At 44.8% G+C, this 20,528-nt stretch overlaps 1 long non-coding RNA gene across 1 annotated transcript; it reads right to left on the reverse strand.

The window, feature by feature from the left end:
* Positions 1-1,345: 1,345 nt before the first annotated feature.
* LOC143267388 (uncharacterized) lies at positions 1,346-13,074 on the reverse strand. Its single transcript, XR_013042419.1, has 4 exons — positions 12,285-13,074; positions 11,212-11,322; positions 2,796-2,895; positions 1,346-2,114 (listed from the first exon to the last, which is right to left on the reverse strand). It is a non-coding gene; the product is annotated as an uncharacterized LOC143267388 (long non-coding RNA).
* Positions 13,075-20,528: the final 7,454 nt, after the last annotated feature.

The raw sequence follows: 20,528 nt of genomic DNA on the forward strand, positions 1-20,528 counted from the left end.
TTGTATTTACTATTTCTGCCACAAAGAAGTATGCTGAGCCCACGAGAGCAGTTCACAAGCAAAGAAGGTCCACTTAGGAAGAAGGGACAAAGTACTGGTGGGGGGGGGGGGAAAACACCCACAGCAAGCAAGCATGGCTTAGAGAGGAACAAGGCCCTTTCCAGGAAGCTGGATCTGTAATCATGGGATAAGCAGGAAGATGCTTTGCTATCCTGGCAAAAACAGCATCTTTGGACCACACAAGGAGTGCTGATAGCCACTACAGCCAAAGCTTACATAACAAGGAACAAATGCTAGCGAAGACCTCTACTAGAGATTTTTAAGACCTCGAATAACATTGACAGCCACGTGGCCTTGTATTGCGCTGCTTCCTGCCAGAAAGATAATCCCACCTGAACTAAATTTTAACAAAGACAATGTTTAAAAAAAAAGAAAAAAGTGTGCAGACCCTCTTCACAGGAAGTCGGGGGTAAAGTCAGTTCCTGTGCTGGCCTGTATAGCTGTGCTCTCTAAGATGGCTTTCACTCACTATTTATGGCTATTCACACTTGAAATGTTACTAGCAAGATTTAAAATACCCTCTAAGCATGTTATACACACTAGATTTCAAGGAGTTTATACCCTCCCCCAAAAATGAGCATAAAACACCACATTAATTTTGTATCCTTATAGCTGTGATTGTCATATCTTGAATAGTTAGATTAGGTGGGATATACTATTTATATTAATTTGATCTGTTTCTTTTTTATGTGCTACAAGAAAAATTTTAATTACATGTGTGTCTCACATTATCTCTATACTGAACTTCTTTCAAGTAATTATCTCCTCCAGTAAACATGTGAGCACACCTGGAGACATTTTTGATCGCCATGACTGGAAGTCAGTTGTTTCTGTCATCTACAAGGACAGAGGCCAGCAATGCTGATGAATGTCCTGTAACACACAGGACAGCTCCTGCCAGGAAGAGTTGTGTGTTTGTGAAAGGGTGTGTACTCATATATGTGTACATTTGGATACATGTGTGCACACCGCATGGTCATGTGGCAACCAGAAGTCAATGGTAGGTGTCTTGCTCAGTCTCTCTCCACCTTCTTTTTAAAGACAGAGTCTCTCACTGAACCTGAAGCTCACCAATTCAGTTATACTGACTAGCCCCCAAGATCCCCCTGTCTCTGTCTCCCCAGCTCTGAGATTAAAAACATGCACCACCACTCCGGGCGTTTTTGTTAATAGATACTGGCGATCCAAACTCAGGTACGCATGCTTGTGGGGCAAATACCTTACCAACTGAGCCTTCTCTCCAGCCCTACAAGAAATAATTTCCCAACCTAAAATGTCAATAGTGCCGACGTGGAGAAGCTCTGCTACAGAGGCATGCCCTCGATGATGCCCTGGACATCACTGGCTGTAAAGCTGGCATCCCCAGGGCTGCAAAAAGACCTGCTGCTGTCTGCTGTTAGTCTCCTCGTCCTTGTCCAGGGGGTCAGAGGGAGACAGTCTGGCTTCCCTTTCTATTCTCTTAAGACTAAAGAAGAATGTTCTTCCCTAGAATGGGACAAAAATTTCAGGGATTTTCCCCTATGACCAGCAGATAAAACAGTCTTCACTAACAAAAACCACAACAGCAGGTGTATGCCTGTCACTCTGAAATCGATCTGCCACGACAACTTCCTGGTTGAAAAGAGCGGTGGCTGTTCACTCGAAACACGTAGATCTCGTGTTGTTACTTCCACAAACTGCTTTAAGCGGTTCTTACGGTCTTCCCCCATCAGATAAAGACACAGCCTTCTCCAGCACTGTCCTGGCCAAGCAGAGTGTTCTTATTCACTGATGTTTAAACAATTCCTTGCGCTTCTCCCCAAACCTAGTCTCCAAATTACCAGCTCCTTTGGTTACAGTATCGAGGAACCGTCCTTGTTACCATTTCCTCTTCAGATGAAGAAATGTAATAAGCCATCCATGGCACTTTTAATTAAGTTGGTCTTCAGAAAATAGGATAGAAGTGATGTAGCGGGGGAGAGCAAGGATGGACTGCAGGGTTTAAATGGAGACTAGGTCTCTATTTTTAACCAAATCAATATTCAATCACCTTGGCGTCCAGAAAAAGCATATCCCTACAAATAAGGAAAGTAACTGGAGGTTATTTATGGAGGAGTTAAAGTGGGGGCGGGGCAGTGCTCTTAATCTCTCTGCTTGCGGAAAAGGATTTTTAAACACAAAGGCATGCACATGCCAATCTTCAGAGTGACGACCATCTGGATTCTTCTCCCTCATTTTAAAGATGCCCACGTCACCTGGCTTTTTCCTCAACCATTCTCCCCTCTGTGTTAGCCACTTACTAATCCCTGTGATGAAATAACAAAGGAGCAAAGTCCACCCACAAGATAAAACAGTTGATTCTGACTCCTGGCTTCAGAGGACTGGTCCAAGACAACCTGGCTCCAGTGCTAGAACATCATATGGCAGGTGACACATCTCAAAGAGTCAAGTGGCTTACCTCATGGTACTCGGGAAACTCAGGGAGGGAGGGAGGAGGTCAAGGATAAAGACCCAGCTTCCCAGGGCAAACTCCCACAGATCTACTGCCTCCAATCAAGATCTAGCTCCTTGGCTCAGCAGTTAAGAGCACTGGTTGCTTTTCCAGAGGACCCAGGTTCAATTCCCAGCACCCACATGGCGGCTTGTAATTGTCTGTAGCTCCAGTTCCAGGGAATCTGATACTCTCACACAGACACACACGCAGGCAAAACCCCAATGCCCATAAAAGTAAATAGATATTATTTTTAAAACTCTACCTGTCATAGTCTTCACAACCTTCTATGTCCATTCAGCCAGGAAGCTGTTGATAGGTAGATTGATTGGTCAGGTGAAAGCCCTCGTGGTCTTGAAACATGGCTGCAGAGGAGACCTACATTTGTTAACTCGTTCTATGAATTTCTGGAGGACAACCCATACTTGAACCATAGCACCTCCCCTTTTTAGCCTCACCCAAGGCTCCCAGCTCTCCCCTTCTCTACTCTTCTCACTCACTCCACGTCCATATTTAAAATATGTCTGACCACCACCATGGATCTAAGTAGGAAACATCCTTTGGAGAAGAGGCACAGCACCCCACTTTTCAGCTGTTCCACTTGTCCTAGGGAAAACAGTTAAAAGAGCCAGACAATTAGTAAAAAGCAGACAAATGGAATCTACTCAACGCTGCCACATGAGGAAAAGAGCCGGCGATCTCGTGACCTCCTCCTCTAGTCTATCTTTGGATCCTGAGGTGAGGTTAAAGCAGAGGGTCAGGGCTATCTAATACATCTCAGCAGCCCCACCCCATGACCCATCACTGGCCCAGCTTCACCCTCTTCCCACATGGCAGCTGATCTGACTAGGAGATCAAACTGTGAAACCCCTTTCCTGGGAGACAAGCTTCCCTGCTGGCTAGTGCCAGGCTTTGAAACATTTCCTTCTCTCACCATGAGATTGCTGGGCAAATTCCCCTTTCTTGGGGTACATTGTGGCACCAGTTTAATAAGGCTGAGGGACAGAGGTGTCTCTTTAGAATATCCTTATTTCTGCTGGGCAGCTTACAAAAGCAATGCATGGGGACTTGGAAGGATGACAAGGTGGTGGCCGTGAAGTCCCCAGAATTCCGGAAGACACAAGCACTCAGCAAGTTCCTGTCTCAACATTACCCTAAACAGGGACTTTACACGCAGAGAAATGCCACCCTGACAACCCAGTTAAGTACATGCACTTAGCAGCTCTCTACAAGAGACTAATTTGAGGGGATCTGAGAACCTACGAAGGCGGTTAAATGGCCAATAAAGGAGCCAACGTGGGTTCAGAGCAAAGGAATTAAGAACACAGAATCTTAATTTGGCCTCAGTCTTAGGGATTTATCATCCTTGAACAGTGTAGAGACTGTAGGTTTTATTCCCACACCTAATTAAATCACAGTGCCATTTTTAAATCTGATAATTAACAAAGATGGGAGGAATCTGAATAATCTAATTTTTAGATGTTTGATTCCTGGAACTCATTTGGCCTTAATTGAGAGGAGTCTCAGACACACTGCTCCATTAATCACAGCCACTTCTCCATTTGCAGAATGTTTTGCTAATAGACTCATTTTTTTAGCAGTTTTAAGTTTACAGCAAGCACATTAAACTCTTTAGAAATATCATTTGTTGGCTAGAGAGATAAGTCAGTGGTATATATACATGCATCTACACCTGTGGGTGTGCATACACACACACACACAGTAATATTTTTGTGAAAGTCACCACTCTATCAACATTGCAACACAAAATTCAAGGTGCTGACGGTAAGCTAGGTTGTGCTGAGCTCTGTGTTGTTTTCTTGTGAGATCATAGATGGATACACGGGTAAAACTTAGGACTTGTGTTCACTTGTATAATTTCCTGATGAAAACAAAGCCCACCTCTTAAACACAGAGCCTACCAGGATTCCTCTACAGCAGGGCTTCTGCTCTTGCTGCTGCTCCCATGAGGACCAGGGCATTCCCTGCTTGGGGGTGCCCTATGCATTGCAAGAGGCTCAGCATCAACCCCAGCCTCAACTCTCTGGTGCCAGCCCCACATCTACACTCCCCCCTCCTTTGCCATCCCAGTGACTGCAATAAAGAATGCCCAGACCTTGCCAAGTGTCTCTTGAAACCACTACCCTGAGGAAATCAAGGTCCATCAGTGTGTAAAACTCTTAACTGTTCTGCCTGTGTTTTCCCCACCTTCCTGTAACATGTTAAGGAAATAGCCAAAGTTCCACCTGCTAATGACTTCTGCATCTAACCTTGCTATCCAGTTCAGTTTTCTGTTCCTGTGTCTACATCACATACCCTCTTCAGCATTCAGTCCGGCATCAGACTGATGACAGTGTGCTGAATACCATCTCCATTACCTTTTGTAAAGATAAAGGTCCAGCAGCAGGGTCTTAGCTAGGCTGTTGACTCACTTTTTTTAAAAAAAGTTTTCACTGTGGTTCTATCCTAAATCTGAGCAGACTCTTAAGGGCCTTGTGCATTGAGCAAGTTTTCTTTTTCCAAGAAAGAACAGAGAAGTTCAAATCGCTTAGGACTTCATCTATAGCAGATACTGTAATAGAAATAGTACATATGTAGGGCATGTTTAATCCCAGCACTTGGGAGGCAGAAGCAAGTGGATCTCTGAGTTCAAGGCCAGCCTGGTCTACCTATTGAGTTCAAAGACAGCCAGAGCTTTGTAGCGACGCTGTCTCAAAAAACAAAACAACAACAGAAAGCACACATCACCTCACTTTATTATCAGTGCTTCTGGGGGAGGGGGAATACTGTTGTCTGTTTTCTGCTTTGGTGACCGAAGTGCAGAGACCTAGAGCTGCATAGCTCTGCATCAGCAACCCTTGGGTTTGAACTCAGCTCTGTGCAATGCAGCTTAGCCCTTTCCTGCAGTACCCGATGACCTCAGTCCCTGAGCAAGACAGGCGAAGGTAAAAAGTTCACTATACTAAAGTAAGAGGGAAATTGTGAGTTCACGGTGAACTTTGATTTAAAAAAAAAAAAAATCACCCATGTAGCACTAGAGGCAAACATGGATTTTTTCTCCATCTTTAATTTATTTTATTATTTTGTACGTATACATATTTTGCCCGTATATACGTCTGTGCACATGTGTGCAATGCCCTCAGAGGTCATAAGAGGGCATCAGATCCTGTGGGAGGAGTAACAGCTGGTTATGAGCCACCACATGGGTACTGAGAATCGAACTCAGGTCCTCTGGAAAGGCAGCCAGTGCCCTTAACCACTGAAGCCATCACTGCAGCCCCAAGCACGCGTTTTCTAAGACATCCCTGTAAGAATGGGGCTGGCAGATGAGCTGGCTGTCAAAAGCAACTACTGCTCTCGCAGAGGACCTGGGTTCAGTTCCCAGAACCTGTGTGTTGACTCCCAACTACCTGTAACTCCAGTTCCGTGGGGGAGCTGATGCCCTCTTCTGACCTCCACAGGCTCCCGCACACGTTGCCTACACAGACACACACAGGCACAAACATATAAACATAAATAAGTAAATATATTATGTTTAAAAATGAATATCTTATGGATGCTATTGAAAGAGAAATAATACAGGGCGAGGGAGCACAATTTAAACTACATAACTTGGTCAATGAAAAGAATGTCTTCAAGAAAAAGTAGGAACTATTTAGAGGAAATAAGAAGGGAACTAACAGGGCTGGAGAGATCCTCAGTGGTTAAGAGCTGCTCTTGCAGATGACCCAGGTTCAGTTCCCAGCACCCACATAGTGGCACACAGTCACCCTAACTCCAGTTCCAGGGGATTCAACTCCCTCTTCTGGTCTCTGTGGGCACCAGGCATGCAGGTGGTACACACACACACACACACACACACACACACACACACACATATACCTTCCATTAAAACACTCATAGAAATAAATAAGTAGGAGAACTAAGTTTGAGAAGTATCTTGTGGCCAGGCAGTGGTGGCGCACGCCTTTAATTCTGGCACTCTGGAGGCAGAGGCAGGTGGATCTCTGAGTTCAAGGCCAGCCTACTCTACTGAGTGAGTTCCAGGATAGCCAGGGCTACACAGAGAAACAGTCTTGAAAAACCAGAGAGAGAGAGAGAGAGAGAGAGAGAGAGAGAGAGAGAGAGAGAGAGAGAGAGAGAGAAAGCATCTTGTGTGAACCTGGACATCCTGTGACAGACAAAGATCAGACTTACAGATAAGATAACACTTAGTTTACTTTCTCAAGAATTCCTGTCAGGGTTCCTCCCCCCACCCCCTTTTCCTTGAGACCAAGGTAGGTCAACCAGATGACACTGTGTCCTTAAAGACTGGCCCTACTCCACACCCCCACACTCACATCAACACACTGCCATGCTGTGTGGATCAATCTTGATTGCCAGTTTGATGGCATCTTGGATCAACTAAGAGATCCACTCCCTGGGACATCTGTGAGAGCATCCCAAAGAAGGGTTAAGTAGGAAAGACTTCCTCCAGAGCTGGCAACAACCCAGCTATACAGAGGGCCGGGAAATCCGCCCTGTTTGCTAGCCCGCCCTGGCTCTCTGTTGCTGTCCTAACATCAGAACACAGCTTCTTCTTTCAGCCTGGACCAAAGACCAGAGCATCGCTGGGACTTCTCCAGGCCTTCAGCCTACCCGGAGACTGCTGCAGCAGTCAGCTGCCAAGTCTCAGCAGCTCCGAGGTTCTCAGCCTCTCCAGCATGCAGCTGGCCATTGTTGGACCACCCAGCCCCGAGCTGTTGTAAGCCACTTTAATGAGTATCCTTTATAACGTACACACACAGTCTATCAGTTCCGATCCTGTAGAGGAGCCAGCCTAATACAGAAGGAAATCTCACCACAAGGGAGAGACGGGAGCAGGTCACTCAAGCACACTTGACCGTAAGCGTTAGCACATGCCTACCACAGGCAAGGTGTTCTTCCTGAATCCACAGCCATTGACCCCACTTCACCCCACCCCCACTTACTGCTAGGGACTCTTAATTATCACAACACATTAAGGCGCCTTCGACAAGCTAATGTCAGGAGCCTGGTGCATCTGACCTGCATGTTCATGGTCTTGGCTAGTTCTTCAACGTCAAGTCCTCATTCAAAGACTTAAAGAGTAAAAAGAGAAAGACAGGGGTAAGTTCCCACTGTGGACCCAGGCTGTCCACAAGGCCCCTGAGGCAAAAAGAACAAGTGGCAATCACTCAGGAGGCAGAGGCAGGAGGATCACTGAATTTGAGGCCAGCCTGGTCTACAAAGTGAGTTCCAGGACAGCCATGGATGTTACACAAAGAAACCCTGTCTCAAAAAACAACAACCAAGGGCTTCATCAAACACTGTCACCCAGAAACACGGGGCAGTTCTCCACTTCTTCCCACCGCTGCGCCTCAGTCTAATGACAACTCAGTTTCTTATGTTCCTCAAGTGAGTTCTGCCAGCAGACATTTTCAGCTCCCCCCATCCACCAGTTCCCCCAGGTCACAGCGGACAGGTATCAGCAGAGGATCATTAATTTCAATCACAAATGTGGTGAGGAGGGGGAATGTCATCTTTCCCTTCAAATGAAAAATAGATATATTATGGAAGAGAATGCCACACTCGGGAGAATTATTTTTAATTAAAAAAAGATTTTGAATAGATGTCAGAACGCCTGATGATCCCTTTCAAAGATCACCCTGTCCTGAGACCTAAGACTAAGGGAAATATGGAAGTTTACTTATTTGGGGTGTCAGAGTGGTTCTGGGGAGACTTGTGAGCCCTCACAAGTGATTCTGAGTCTGACTGGATACACACTGATCTGAGCAGCAGGACCAGGGATGGGTAAATGCTCCCAACAGTTGGGGATCGGGCGAAGAGCCAACCTTGAGTTTCTCTGCTACTATTTTATGGGTGTCAATGTCCAGCCAACAGGTACAGATCCCAACACAGGAAGAACTTCCTTCAGCTCCTTTCTAAGCCCACGAGCAAGCCCCTTAAATGAAACCCAAACCCAAAAGTTAGAGATGGAAGACAAAAGGAGTCAAGACTGATCCCCCCAAAAAAGGGATAAATAACAGTTTAAGGACCTTTTATTTCCTCACAGAGGCTCAACTTCTGATAACAGATTGTAAACACAACCCCCCCAACACACACACACACACACACACACACACACACACACAAAACTGTGACTGACATCAGACCCACCCACTCTGGCAGGGTTTCCTGTAGGCTTTGATTTCAGGTTTGTTAGAATTTTGTTTTTTGTTTTGCTTTTCAGGAGCTGAAAACTTGTAGAGAAAATAGTAGGGTTTTTTTCTCTTCTTTAAACATTTATGAGGTTTGCTTTTGTTTTGTTTGTATGTGTGTATGGATTGTGTGTGTGTTTATATCTTTGTTGTTGTTTGGGGGGTTGTTTTTTGGTTTTTTTTGTTTTGTTTTTTTTTTCCGAGACAGGGTCTTACTAGGTATCCCTGGCTTGCTCTGTAGATCAGGCTGGCCTTGAACTCACAGAGGCCTGCCTGTCTCTGCTTCCTGAGTGCTGGGATTGAAATTGTACGCCACTACACCCCAATTCAGCAATTCTTTGCTTTAACAAGAGATACAGGTGTCCCATGTAAAAAGTTGTTCTTTTATAAATTTCTGGAGGATCTCCTGGCCCCATGTTGGGGAAAAAGGCAGGCAGAAATGAGACCTTGTGAGGGGATGGTCCCATTCTGGCAGGCACTGACTGCATAATCCTGTCCAGATTCTAGCATGAGAGCATGCACCCAAGGGCTGGAGAGGGATCTGGGAGTGATTAGCTGCAGGAACAGCCCTCCACACAGTTCTGCCTGCAGCTGCCAGGGAGAATTCTGAGGGCAGGATGCAAGGTGTCATTGTTAGCAGAAAGCCTCCTCTGGCATTAATTGTGTACAGCTGCCCAGTCCTGCCACCCCCACCCTCCACACACCCCCACACCCCCACACCCCCACCCCCAGCCTTCCACCACCAACCAAGTCCAAGCACTGGCAAGAGAATGCCAGTGGCAGCTCCTAAAACCAGGCGGATGAAATGCCCTCCTAACCTGAAAGTGTTTCTAATTACAGCGGCTAATTACCGAACCTGCATTGCATTTAATTGCCATGACAAAAATCACAAAAGAACAATTAACAAAGCCAGAGAGAAAGGAGAGGAAGGAAGGAGCGCCTGCTTTCTGTAGCGCATACGCACGCACGCATGTCTAGGTAGGCATCAGCTCCAAGCAGGGAAAGCACCCACCATTGAGTGAGCAACCAAGAACAATGGCGTCTACCTCCTCCCCTCGCTCTCTTGTGCTTCTTTAGCTCATATTGGCTGTCAGCTGGCTGAGGACACTTGCCTTTCCAGTTCTGTCAGCATCCCCAGAGTTCCTTTGCATGAGTTGTGACAAAAGCCTAAAAAACAAGTGCGTTGCCCTCATAGCAAAAATCTAACTTAACCCCAAAATGACGAAACCATAATTACCTGAGGCAAAATGCTTGCATAAGACACAATTTATTACACTATGGATTGAGTTGTGTCCCTTTCGGGTGTTGAGGCCCTAATCTCCAGTACTTCCAAATGTAACCCTATCTGGAAACAGCCTTTGCCTATGCCTGCAATGTGATTGTCATCATCGATGAGGAGGGCTGCACTTGGAGGTGGGGCCATCCCACAGGGTGCGTCATTACAAAAAGAGGAGATGGGAGGCTGGGGAGATGGCTCAGTGAATAAAGTGTGGGGAGCTGAGTGTGGATCCCCTGTATCCACATAAGTCCGGCGGGCATAGGACCCATACGTACCTACCTGCAGTCTCATCATTGGAAGGTGGAGACAGGAGGATGCCTGGGGCTCACTGGCCAGCCAGTCTGACCAATGGGTAAGTTTCAGGTTCAAGGAGAGACCTTGTCTCAGACAGATCAGGCCAAGATAGAGGAAGACACCTAGCATTGACTTTTGGCCTCCAAACACACATGTACTTATGCAGATGTACTAAACACACATGAAGCAGGGGTGGGAGAATTTAAACACACATGGATGGAGAAGACGTCAAAAAGAGAAACAAGCGATGTGCTTTAAACCAAGAAACACCCAAGACTGCTAGCAAGCTCCCAGAAACAAACAAATAGAGACACACAAAACAGGTTCTTCCTCGCAGTTCCCCAGAGGAATCCATCCTACTGAGAAACCTTGATCTTGAACTTGGAGCCTCTAAAACTCTGAGACAACAGAAAATCTTTTATGTTATAGCAGCAGAACAAATGGGCACACCTATCCCTGTTACCTCCCGGTGGGCGTTCACCCTCACTGGCTGAGCTCATTCACCAACCGGTCATCTCTTCCAACCCAGACCCATTGCAACAGCTTCACAACCAGTCCACCTACCACGGAACGCTCGCCCTTTGTCAAACTTCTGCCGTGGCCAACCTTGGTGAACTTCAGGGCTAAACTAAAAATGTAAGAGGAATGGTAACTCTTGGAGGAGTCTCTTGTGTGTGCCAAGCACGGTGAGAAAAATACAAAAGGAAAAACAGTCAAACCGCAGAGCACCAGATAGAAGGTACACTGCGCAGAGGGCACCATGGGAACACGGAGGAGAGATGCCTGGCCCGTGGAGGAGGGAGGAGATGCCTTATGAAGGGCTTCCAGCAAAGAAGAGACCTGAGCAAACCCCAAAGCACCCTCTTGATCCAGACTACGGGTATACTCACCTGAGAAGCTGACAGACGCAGGCGCTGGCATCCTGCTGGCCCTTAGGCACTGTGACTTAATTGGCCCAGAGTGTGGTTTGGTTTCAGACATTAGCCAAACGCCAGGTGAACCTAATGAATATATATTTTTTTAATCCATCCTTAAGTGCTGTTTCTCTGCAAATTGGAATCACCTGTAGTGTTTTCCTAACAACCCCCTAGCCCATGCCTGGGTCCCAGCTCTGGAGATTAGATTTAATTGGTCAAAGTACAGCCAAGAACTAAGGCATTTTTTAATACTCCCCAAGTGGTTATAAAGTATAGTCAAAGTCGAAACCCACTGCTTTGAAGGAATGCTTTTCAAAACTGGATGTCCATAGCAATCACTGGCAGACCTTGTAAATATGCAGATTATGAGTTAAGTCTAGGCTGGGGAAACTCCACCTATGCAGGGAAGCAGGTAGGCTAACTGCAGCTCTTCCCCTCTCCTTCCTCTCCTCCAGTCTCACCCCAGCTCTGTAGCAGACCACCTGCAGAAGCCTCCCCTCCCCCTGCCCCCATCCACAGTGGGTCACACAGCTCTTCAGCCTTCCTCTCCCCATACTCACTTCAGGGTCACTTATGCATACTGTCATGTCACCTACAAATAAAATACTTTGACTTCTTCCTTTCCAATTCGCATCTCCCTGACCTTCAGTTGTCTTATTGCCCTAGCTAAGACTTCAAGTATTATATTGAATAGGTATGGAGAGAGTGGACAGCCTTGTCTTGTTCCTGATTTGAGTGGAATTGGTTTGAGTTAATCTCCATTTCAAGTTGATATTGGCTATTGACTTGCTGTAAACTGCCTTTATTGTATTGAGGTATGTCCCTTGTATACGTAACCTCTCCAGGACTTTTATCATGGAGGGTCATAGATTTTTGTCAAAGACCTGTAGTTGGTATTTTCTTTGGGCCACCAACCAGTTCCCAAATAAAGACAGGGAGACTTATTATTATGAATGCTTGGCCTTAGCTTAGGCTAGTCTCATTAGCTCTTTTAATTTAACTTAACCTGTTTCTATTTATCTATGCTTTGCCTCAGGGCTTTTTACCTTTTATTCTGTATGTCCTACTTTCCTGCTTCCTCTGTGTCTGGCTGTGTCTGACTTCTGGCATCTCTGAAGACACAGAAAAAGGGTCCTTTTATGAAGTAGATTGGTGTGCCAGGAGCAGACGTGTCTCACTGTCATGAAAAGCCGTAGGTTATTAAACATGTTAAATGCCATATTCTGTAGGTCTCTGAAGCATTTGAAGATCACCTATCTATCTAAAATATATCTGTATTTAACCTTGAAAACATACCTAATATAACTACAAGTTTGATTTTTCTAGGTGGCTTAACTACTGACTTGCATTTTTTAGTTATCCTAAACAGTTTGTTATAATAGCTTTCAAGGAATAGAACTTTATATTACCTTTTTAAATGAGCTGCATAGCTACAATACCTTAAACAAGAGTAGAAACATATATTCAGTATAAGAAAAACAACCTTAAATTTGTATCAATATACAAAACTCCATACCAATGTAAGTTTGAGATGAACAGTTGTCTTTTTATCCTATATTCCTATGTCCTTACTAAATGATGACAAACATCCATCACCCACCAAATGACCAAAAACCATCCACTCCACCTCCTGGGAATGTGGGTGTTGTGTTCTCTAGACTGCTTCCTGTTGTCTGATGGTGACAGCATTTAACCGGGAGCTGCATTTAACCGCTCCAGCTCTAGGAAGTTGGTGCCCAAACTGTGGCAGGCATTTTTACTTAACTTGCTTTTCTACTTAGTGCTCTGCTGCACAGCAGCACATCTTAAAGGTGCCATGCCTGGAGTTTTTGTTTTTGTTTTGTCTCAACGTTCTCAGGCCCTGTGTGGAAATTTGGGTCCCCACGTTGGGTGCCAAATGTAGCCAAACTCTGTCCCACCAGCCAACTCTCAAGTAACGACATGGAGACTTCTTATTATTTATGAATGCTCAGCCTTTAGCTTAGCTTGTCCCACTAGCTCTTATACCTTAATCTATTTCTATTTCTATAGAATCTGTTTCTATTCATCTGTATTTTGCCTCAGGACTTTTTACCTTTCATTCTGTATGTCCTGCTTTCCTGCTTCCTCCATGTCTGGCTAGCTGGCTCCTGGCATCTCCCTGGTGCCTCCCTCTCTCCCTCTGTCTCTGTCAAGCCTAGATTCCTCCTCCTACTTACTCTCCCTGCCCAAAGTCCCACTTATACCTCCTCCCTCACTATTGGTCATTTAGGTTTTTATTAGACCAATCAGGTACCTTAGGCAGGCAAGGTAAAACAGCAACACATCTTTTCATAATTAAACAAATGCAACACATCTTTACATAGTTAAACAAATGGGAAGTTGTGTTTCTTGGATGCAGCAGAAGTGTGGATCTTGTTTTTGCATCTATTCTATTAGTCTGTGTCTTTCTATTGCAGAATTGAGACCACTGATGTTGAAAGATATCAATGATCAATGATTGTTGATTCTTGTTATTTTTTTGTTATTGTTGTGGTGATGGAGATGGTGGTGGTGGTGGTGTGTGTGTATGTTTCCCCTCTTTGATTTGCTGGTCTGGAATTATTTATTCCTTGTGTTTTCTTGGGTATGGTTAACCTCTTTAGGTTGGAGTTTTCCTCCTAGCACCTTCTATAAGGTTGGATTTGTAGATAGATACCACTTAAATTTGTATTTATCATGAAATGTCTTTTCTCCATCTATTGTGATTAAAATTTTTGCTTGGTGTTGTAGTCTGGGCTGGCACTCATCATCTCTTAGAGTCTGAAGCACAACAGTTCAAGTCCTTCTGTCTTTTAGAGTCTCCATTGAGAAGTCAGATGTTATTTTAATAGGTCTGCCTTTATATGTTACTTGGTCTTTTTCCCTTGCAACTTTTAATATTCTTTCTTTGTTCTGTATATTTAGTGTTTGATTATTATATAGCTAGGGGACTTTCTTTTCCACTCCAATCTATCTGGTGTTCTGTATAATTCTTATATCTTGAAAGACATCTTGTTCTTTAAGTTAGGGAAATTTTCTTCTATGGTTGTGTTGAAAATATTATCTGTGCCTTTGACCTGGGTTTCTTCCTTCCTCTATTCCTATTATTCTTAGATTTGGTCTTTTCATAGTATCCCACATTTCCTGTATGTTTTGTGCCAGGATTTACTTAGATTTAACATTTTTCTTTGACAAAGGTATCCATTTCTTCTAATGTATCTTCAATACTTGAGATTCTCTCTTCCACCTCTTGTATTCTATTGGTGAGGCTTACCTCTGGGGTTCCTGTTTGAGTTCCTAAAGTTTTCATTTCCAGATTTCTTTCAGTTTGGGTTTTCTTTATTGATTTCCACTTTCAGATCTTGAACTGTTTTATTCATCTCCTTCCATTTTTGGTTCATATTTTCATCGATTTCTTTAAGATATTTTTTTTCATTTCCTCTGTAAGGCCCTTTATCATATTCATAAAGCCTGTTTTAAGGGTTTTTCTTCCTGTGCTTCAGCTGTTATAATACTCATGGCCTACTGTGGTAGGTTTTCTGGGCTCTAGTGGAGACATTGTCCTGGCTCTTAGTGATTTTGTTTTATGCTGCGTCTAGGCATCTGGGTTTGGGAAGATTGTAATTTTAGGAGTTGATATCTGGTCTTTGTTGGGTTGGTGTTTTGTTCCTTGGTTTCTGTTGCCCTTTCTGGTTCTTAGGAGAGTGTGTGTTGCCTGGTAAGAAATTCTTCTGGGATCCTGATAGGTGTGGCCATTGAGCATTCCAAGTAAAATGTTTTTCTATGTATCAGGAGCCTACACTTAGGAATGGGGATGGGCTGTTGGAGAGGAGAGAGAGGGAGTTCGTTCACGGGAGGGAGGAAAGCAGGGTGTTTCCCCAGGATCTACTTAGTCCCCTAGGAATTGGGAGCAGAGAGTGAGGAGAGGCCACAGCAGGTGGTCTGCTACAGAGCTGTTGATGAGATTTGGAGTACTGGAGGGAGGGTGAAGACCTGTTAGCTTACCTGCTTTGCTGGTTGGGTTCCCAGGGAGCACCTGCTGGGGTTGGGGGCTGGAATAAAGAAATGTGGGGGGGGGGAGATTTGTGTGATCCACTGGGGATCCCCCAGGCAGAGAGGAATGGGGGCTGCAGCAGATGGCCTGCTACAGAGCCAGGGATGGATGAGTCTGGAGTTTTAGAGGCTCTGGAGGAAAGATGAAGATCTTCAGCTAGCCTACCTGCTTCCCTGGCTGGAATCCTCTGGTCAGTTCTTGAAGCTGAAGGGAAACGATGCTAACTGTAAACTCAGTTCTACAAGAAGGAATAAAGACTGCCAGGAACGATGAACAACAGGTAACTGTAACAGCTTCGATTTCTTTAGAAGAGGACTGATTATTTAAAGCAGAAAGATAGCATCATATTGTTGGATATATAAACTATGTGGAATTAAAATATAATACAGCTGTGTTTCTTCTTCCGCTTCTCTACCTGCCCACACCAGAGCCAAGCCAGACATGATGACCGAGAACTAGATTTTAATGTATTCCTCCCTAAGTGACCTCCATCAAATATCACATTGCATTAGTCACTTGTCCTATTGCTAAAAACCCTGACAAGAGCAGCTGAAGGGAGAACTAGCTTGTTTGGGTTCATAGTGCAAGGGTAGAGAAATCATAGCGGGACAGTCCTGGAGGCGGGAGCTTGAGGCAGCGGGTCCCATCTCATCTGCAGTCAGGAAACAGAGCGCAATGATCTTACTGAGTCCCCTTCCTCCTTTCTACCTAGTCTACAGCCCCTGCCAAGGAGTGGTGCCACCTCAATAAACTTAATCTAAATAATACCGTGACGCTGACCACATTGGTCATCACCCCCCTAAAATTCAAACTCCTACACTCGTGATCGATAGTTTTATCACTGTCTCCAAAGGCTTTAGACAACTACAGAGAGTTTGCTGGTGGGCTATAAGGCCCTACTTAGGGTCCAGAAAGCTCCAGAGTCTACTGAGACCATCACTGAATGATCAGCTAGCAATCAGCAATCTTTTCCTCGTCACTGGACCATCCCCTGCCCCCCCCATCCCCACTAGAGGATGAACAAGGTATTGCAGCTGCTCAGGTTGGTGGGCCTGAGGCAGATAAGATGGGGAAATGTAAGGAAAGTGGAAAGGAAGGAAGCCTTTCACCCCTGCCAGATAAAGGGAAGAGTTTCAGGATAGCTAATTAAAAATTGCTCTGAAGGTTGCCTGTACAGACACAATGGTTTTGGGAGTGATCTATCAAATAGCAGTGTTAAAATGGCAAGTATCCATTTTTTCAGGTGAAAAACACGCATGACCTCTCCCTCTGAGGTCCACCACAACACCACTAGTCATAGTCCCTGCATACAAAACAAAACACCCAAGGAATGGATCTGAAGATGAAAATGAACAGCCAGGGACAATATGGCTGCCTCTCCTGACCATACTTGACTCAGAGCCTCAAGGTTGAGGAGCAGGCAGGGAGTAGAGAGCAATGAGAAGGCAAAGATCTGCTCTCACCAGCCAACAGCGCCCATTCAAGCCTGTGAGCCAGCGTGTCGTGTCCCCCCCCCCCCCCCGCCCCCCCCACACACCAAGTTCCTGTCGGCATACCTGTGGCTGGTGCTGGGCAGGTTGAGCAAGGCTGTTTGCTCACTGGAATCCTGTGTGTTTTGTGGGCAATGAGAGCATCACCGTCAGCCCTCAACATGGCAGTGAACACAGCATAGTTTGCTGGCGAGCTGAAGGATGCTGACAAGGAAGGCAAACCATCTCCTTGGAGGAGCTTTATAGACAGACTGTGATGCTGGGCCCCAGCCTCAGGAAAAAAAAATCTCTCTGGATGGATGCCAATAGGAGTTATTCTCTAACTGTAGTTTTCCACACACCACACACTGAACAATTTTGTTTAAGGCAGTCTCATTTCCCATGGTTTCTCCAGTGCAAGAAAAATCAAAGAGTTAAGACCAATCTTGGTGACCGAGGAGGCAAGACCAATACCTCATGTAATTATGCTCAGTCTCCAGGTAACAAAAATCTACTGGGCACTGGGCACCAGGCCGATTTAGTCTCTCACCTGGCAGCTTGGGCCCCTCCTGCTCTGGGTGCCACTGAGAATCCTGCAGACATTTCACTTACACAGATTCAGACCCCCTCCTTTTCTCTCTGTTACCTGACTGCCTTTCTGACTATTGGACTCCTCGGGCCAGAGCACACCACCTTGGGATGCAGAGCCAAGCCCCTGGGATCAGCCTCGGCTTTTGTGCTTCCTTGTGGCTCAGTTTCTTAATCTATAGAATGGGTATAACAACAGTACCTACTACAGAAGACTGCTCTGAGGAGGGGTAAAGAGAGGAAGGTTAATGGGAAATGGAGGTAAATTTGCTCCAAGTTCATTATATATGTACACAAAAATGGTCTCATGCACTGGAATAATAGTTATTTAAAACTAATTAAAAGGAAGAAAAAAAATCAAAGCATTTCCTGAGGATGAGAAATACCTGCTTGTAAATTGTCTGGGCTGGTTCTGGGCATGTGGGAGCCACATCATGTTCCATCTCTTCCTAGAGATCCCCATTTCCTCAGTTTTCCCCTCAATTCCTAACAGGTTTTCCCAACAAATGAGCCAAGGGAATTCCAGGCCTGTGAAAATGAGGCTGTTTTCAGCGCTGTCCCCTGCCTTCCAGAGACCCTGCTTCTTATTAAACGGTTCTGTCTACTACGGATCAAAATATTGCTTCCCTAGTCATAATTTTAAATAATTTATTAGACCCATTTAAAGTGTTTTTTAATTACAAATGCTCTAATTCAGTTAGAAATAAAATTAAGTGCAGGGGAGTAACCTTATTTTCTCCACATATAATGTTCTAAAAGAAACTAGAGTATCCAAGTGTGTCTTCCTATCAAAGATTTTTCTCAACCCACATGATGCTGTAAGAAAAAAAAACTCTCATCTGAAGATGCCAGCCACCGTTAGTACCAGGAGACTGGACAAAGTGGATCAGCTGCCATCCATCTCCGTGTGGTGACAGACATTTGTCTCTCCAGAAGAGGTTCACACCCAGGAACACCAGTTCGTTCTCTACCCTGCTTTCCCTGGCCCACATGTGCACACACACATGCACAGGCACACACATACACAGATACACGCACACTTGCATATACCTCTCAACACCCTCATTGATTCCCACCACTTGGCTGGACAAACAGGATTGAGAGAGACATCAGAGCGGCTTAGGGAATCAGTTGGGTTTATGGGCCACTGAGTAGAAGTTTGCATGTAGTGGAAGCCATTGCCAGGTAGAGGGTATTGGTTCTTTCGTGGCTGGGAAATTTATAAGTACCAGGAAAAATCCGTGACAAACGTGAGAGGGTTTCTAAGAACACAAAAGAGAAAGGACTCTGAGGCTGAAAGTGTCTCAGGAACATTGATCAGTCAACAGCCCAAAGGAAACTTCCTTTCATATGCTCTCACTCAGGCTGGGTAAACATCACAGACTGTAAGACTGGCTTACTCTCACACTTGATCAGTATTATGGTCTGAGGGTGAGAGTTCAGAAAAGAAAGCCACGTGATATGGTGTTTCAGGCGGCTCACGAGGAAAGTGAGACCACAGAGGTGTGGCCAAGTGCTCAGGGCTCTGTGGGGCCTGGATGTCTCTACCCTTTACACTGCTAGATTCGGGGATTCAGAGCCTAGATTTAACTTAGCGGGGGCTGCTTCTCCTCCCTCTGATGGAGAGACACTATGCCTAATTTCAAGATTGTGCAGTCGGCCTCTCGGCCTCTTCTGTCTGGACAAGCAACAGCTCAGAAAGGGAAGGATTTTCCTTTTTTCCTCCCTTATTCTGAGGAGTTGCAGACCCAACTGGGAAGGCTGGGTGACGTCAGGTGGGACCAGCAGAGGGCAGAGTAAGAGGTCCTGCCCCTGTCTTTCTCCAGCTGAGACAGGTTTGCAACCTCAAGCCTTCATCCCAGGGTGGGCTCAGGCTTTTGGTGCCCTTATAGACAAGGTCTTACAAAGGTCACCCTGTGCATCCTCCCGAGAAGCATTTCAGAGCAAGATGTGTGCAAATTCTTCAGGCTCTACATTAAGGCCTCACTTCCCTAAGTGTGCCACAGACTAGAGAACTTTGAATGGTACAAATGGAAATGTCTGGGTAGCTATGCATTAATTTGAATGCATATTAGCTATACATAGCCAGCTAACAGTGATTTCATGGATAATGCTTAGGATAATTTTATAGAGCTAGATCTATAACATGTGATGTGCTGGCAACCCCCTGCCTGTGTCTCCTTCCAGTGAGCTCCATACTGCAGCAATGCGTACAGATTGCTCCTAAGGTACATGAAGAAAGGGGAACAAACGCTTTCAAGTGTTTTTACGTGTTTAGATGGTTGTACAGATGCACACTTGCTATTGTAATTGTGGTTTTCATTAACATAACTTGTTCAAGCCGGAGAAACTTTAGAAGAGGTGTCTTAATTTTTAAGGTCATCCTCCGATCTTAAGGATGTCATCAAAGATGACATCCAGTGCTTGGGTTTCAGCTCAGCAGTAGACCTCAGGCAGCAGGGACCCTGCCATTGTCTGCCTCTCCCCAGGAGCAAACATTTGGATTTCCAGGCAGAAAAGCATCCAAGGATAAGGCTGTCAACCTGAAACGCACATCATGGCCTCTACCGTACTACATTATGCTAAGGGCAGTTGTCATCGACAAGCATTTGATTGTTTTGCTGTTTTAAGTCACAAACATTTAAAGACAGTTAATTTTCCAATAATTTTCATTATGATAATATACAAGTTTTCCTTTAAAAATGAAAGCAATAGTCTTATATACTATTTTATCTCATTTGTGGAAAAAAATCTATTTGGGGGTTTGCTCTTTTGTTTATTTGTCTGTTTTTGAGAACCAAAGCAATGTAAATTTACTTTAGTGAATTTGAAAAATACAGAGAAAAAGCTTAAAGTAGAGAAGCACTCCGGCACTCCTGTGAGTTCAAGGGTAGCCTGATCTACATGGTAAATTCCAGGTCAGAGCTACAGAGTGAGACACTGCCTCAAAGAAAAATAAAAGCATAAAGCATTTTAAATTGTATAGTATCTAACTAACTAACCAGAAACTGTATATATGTGTGTATGTATATAGCATATATGTGTATGTGTATGTGAACATGTATATATAACATTCTTATACATCTAAACATAGATGGTACAGTTTTACTTTCTGATACAGACGTGTCACTTTGTAGCTTGTTTTACACTTCATCTATGTTACTAACATTTCTTCTTTC

The sequence above is a fragment of the Peromyscus maniculatus genome, chromosome 1 (assembly GCF_049852395.1).
Source record: "Peromyscus maniculatus bairdii isolate BWxNUB_F1_BW_parent chromosome 1, HU_Pman_BW_mat_3.1, whole genome shotgun sequence".
In the NCBI taxonomy this organism is placed as follows: domain Eukaryota; kingdom Metazoa; phylum Chordata; class Mammalia; order Rodentia; family Cricetidae; genus Peromyscus; species Peromyscus maniculatus.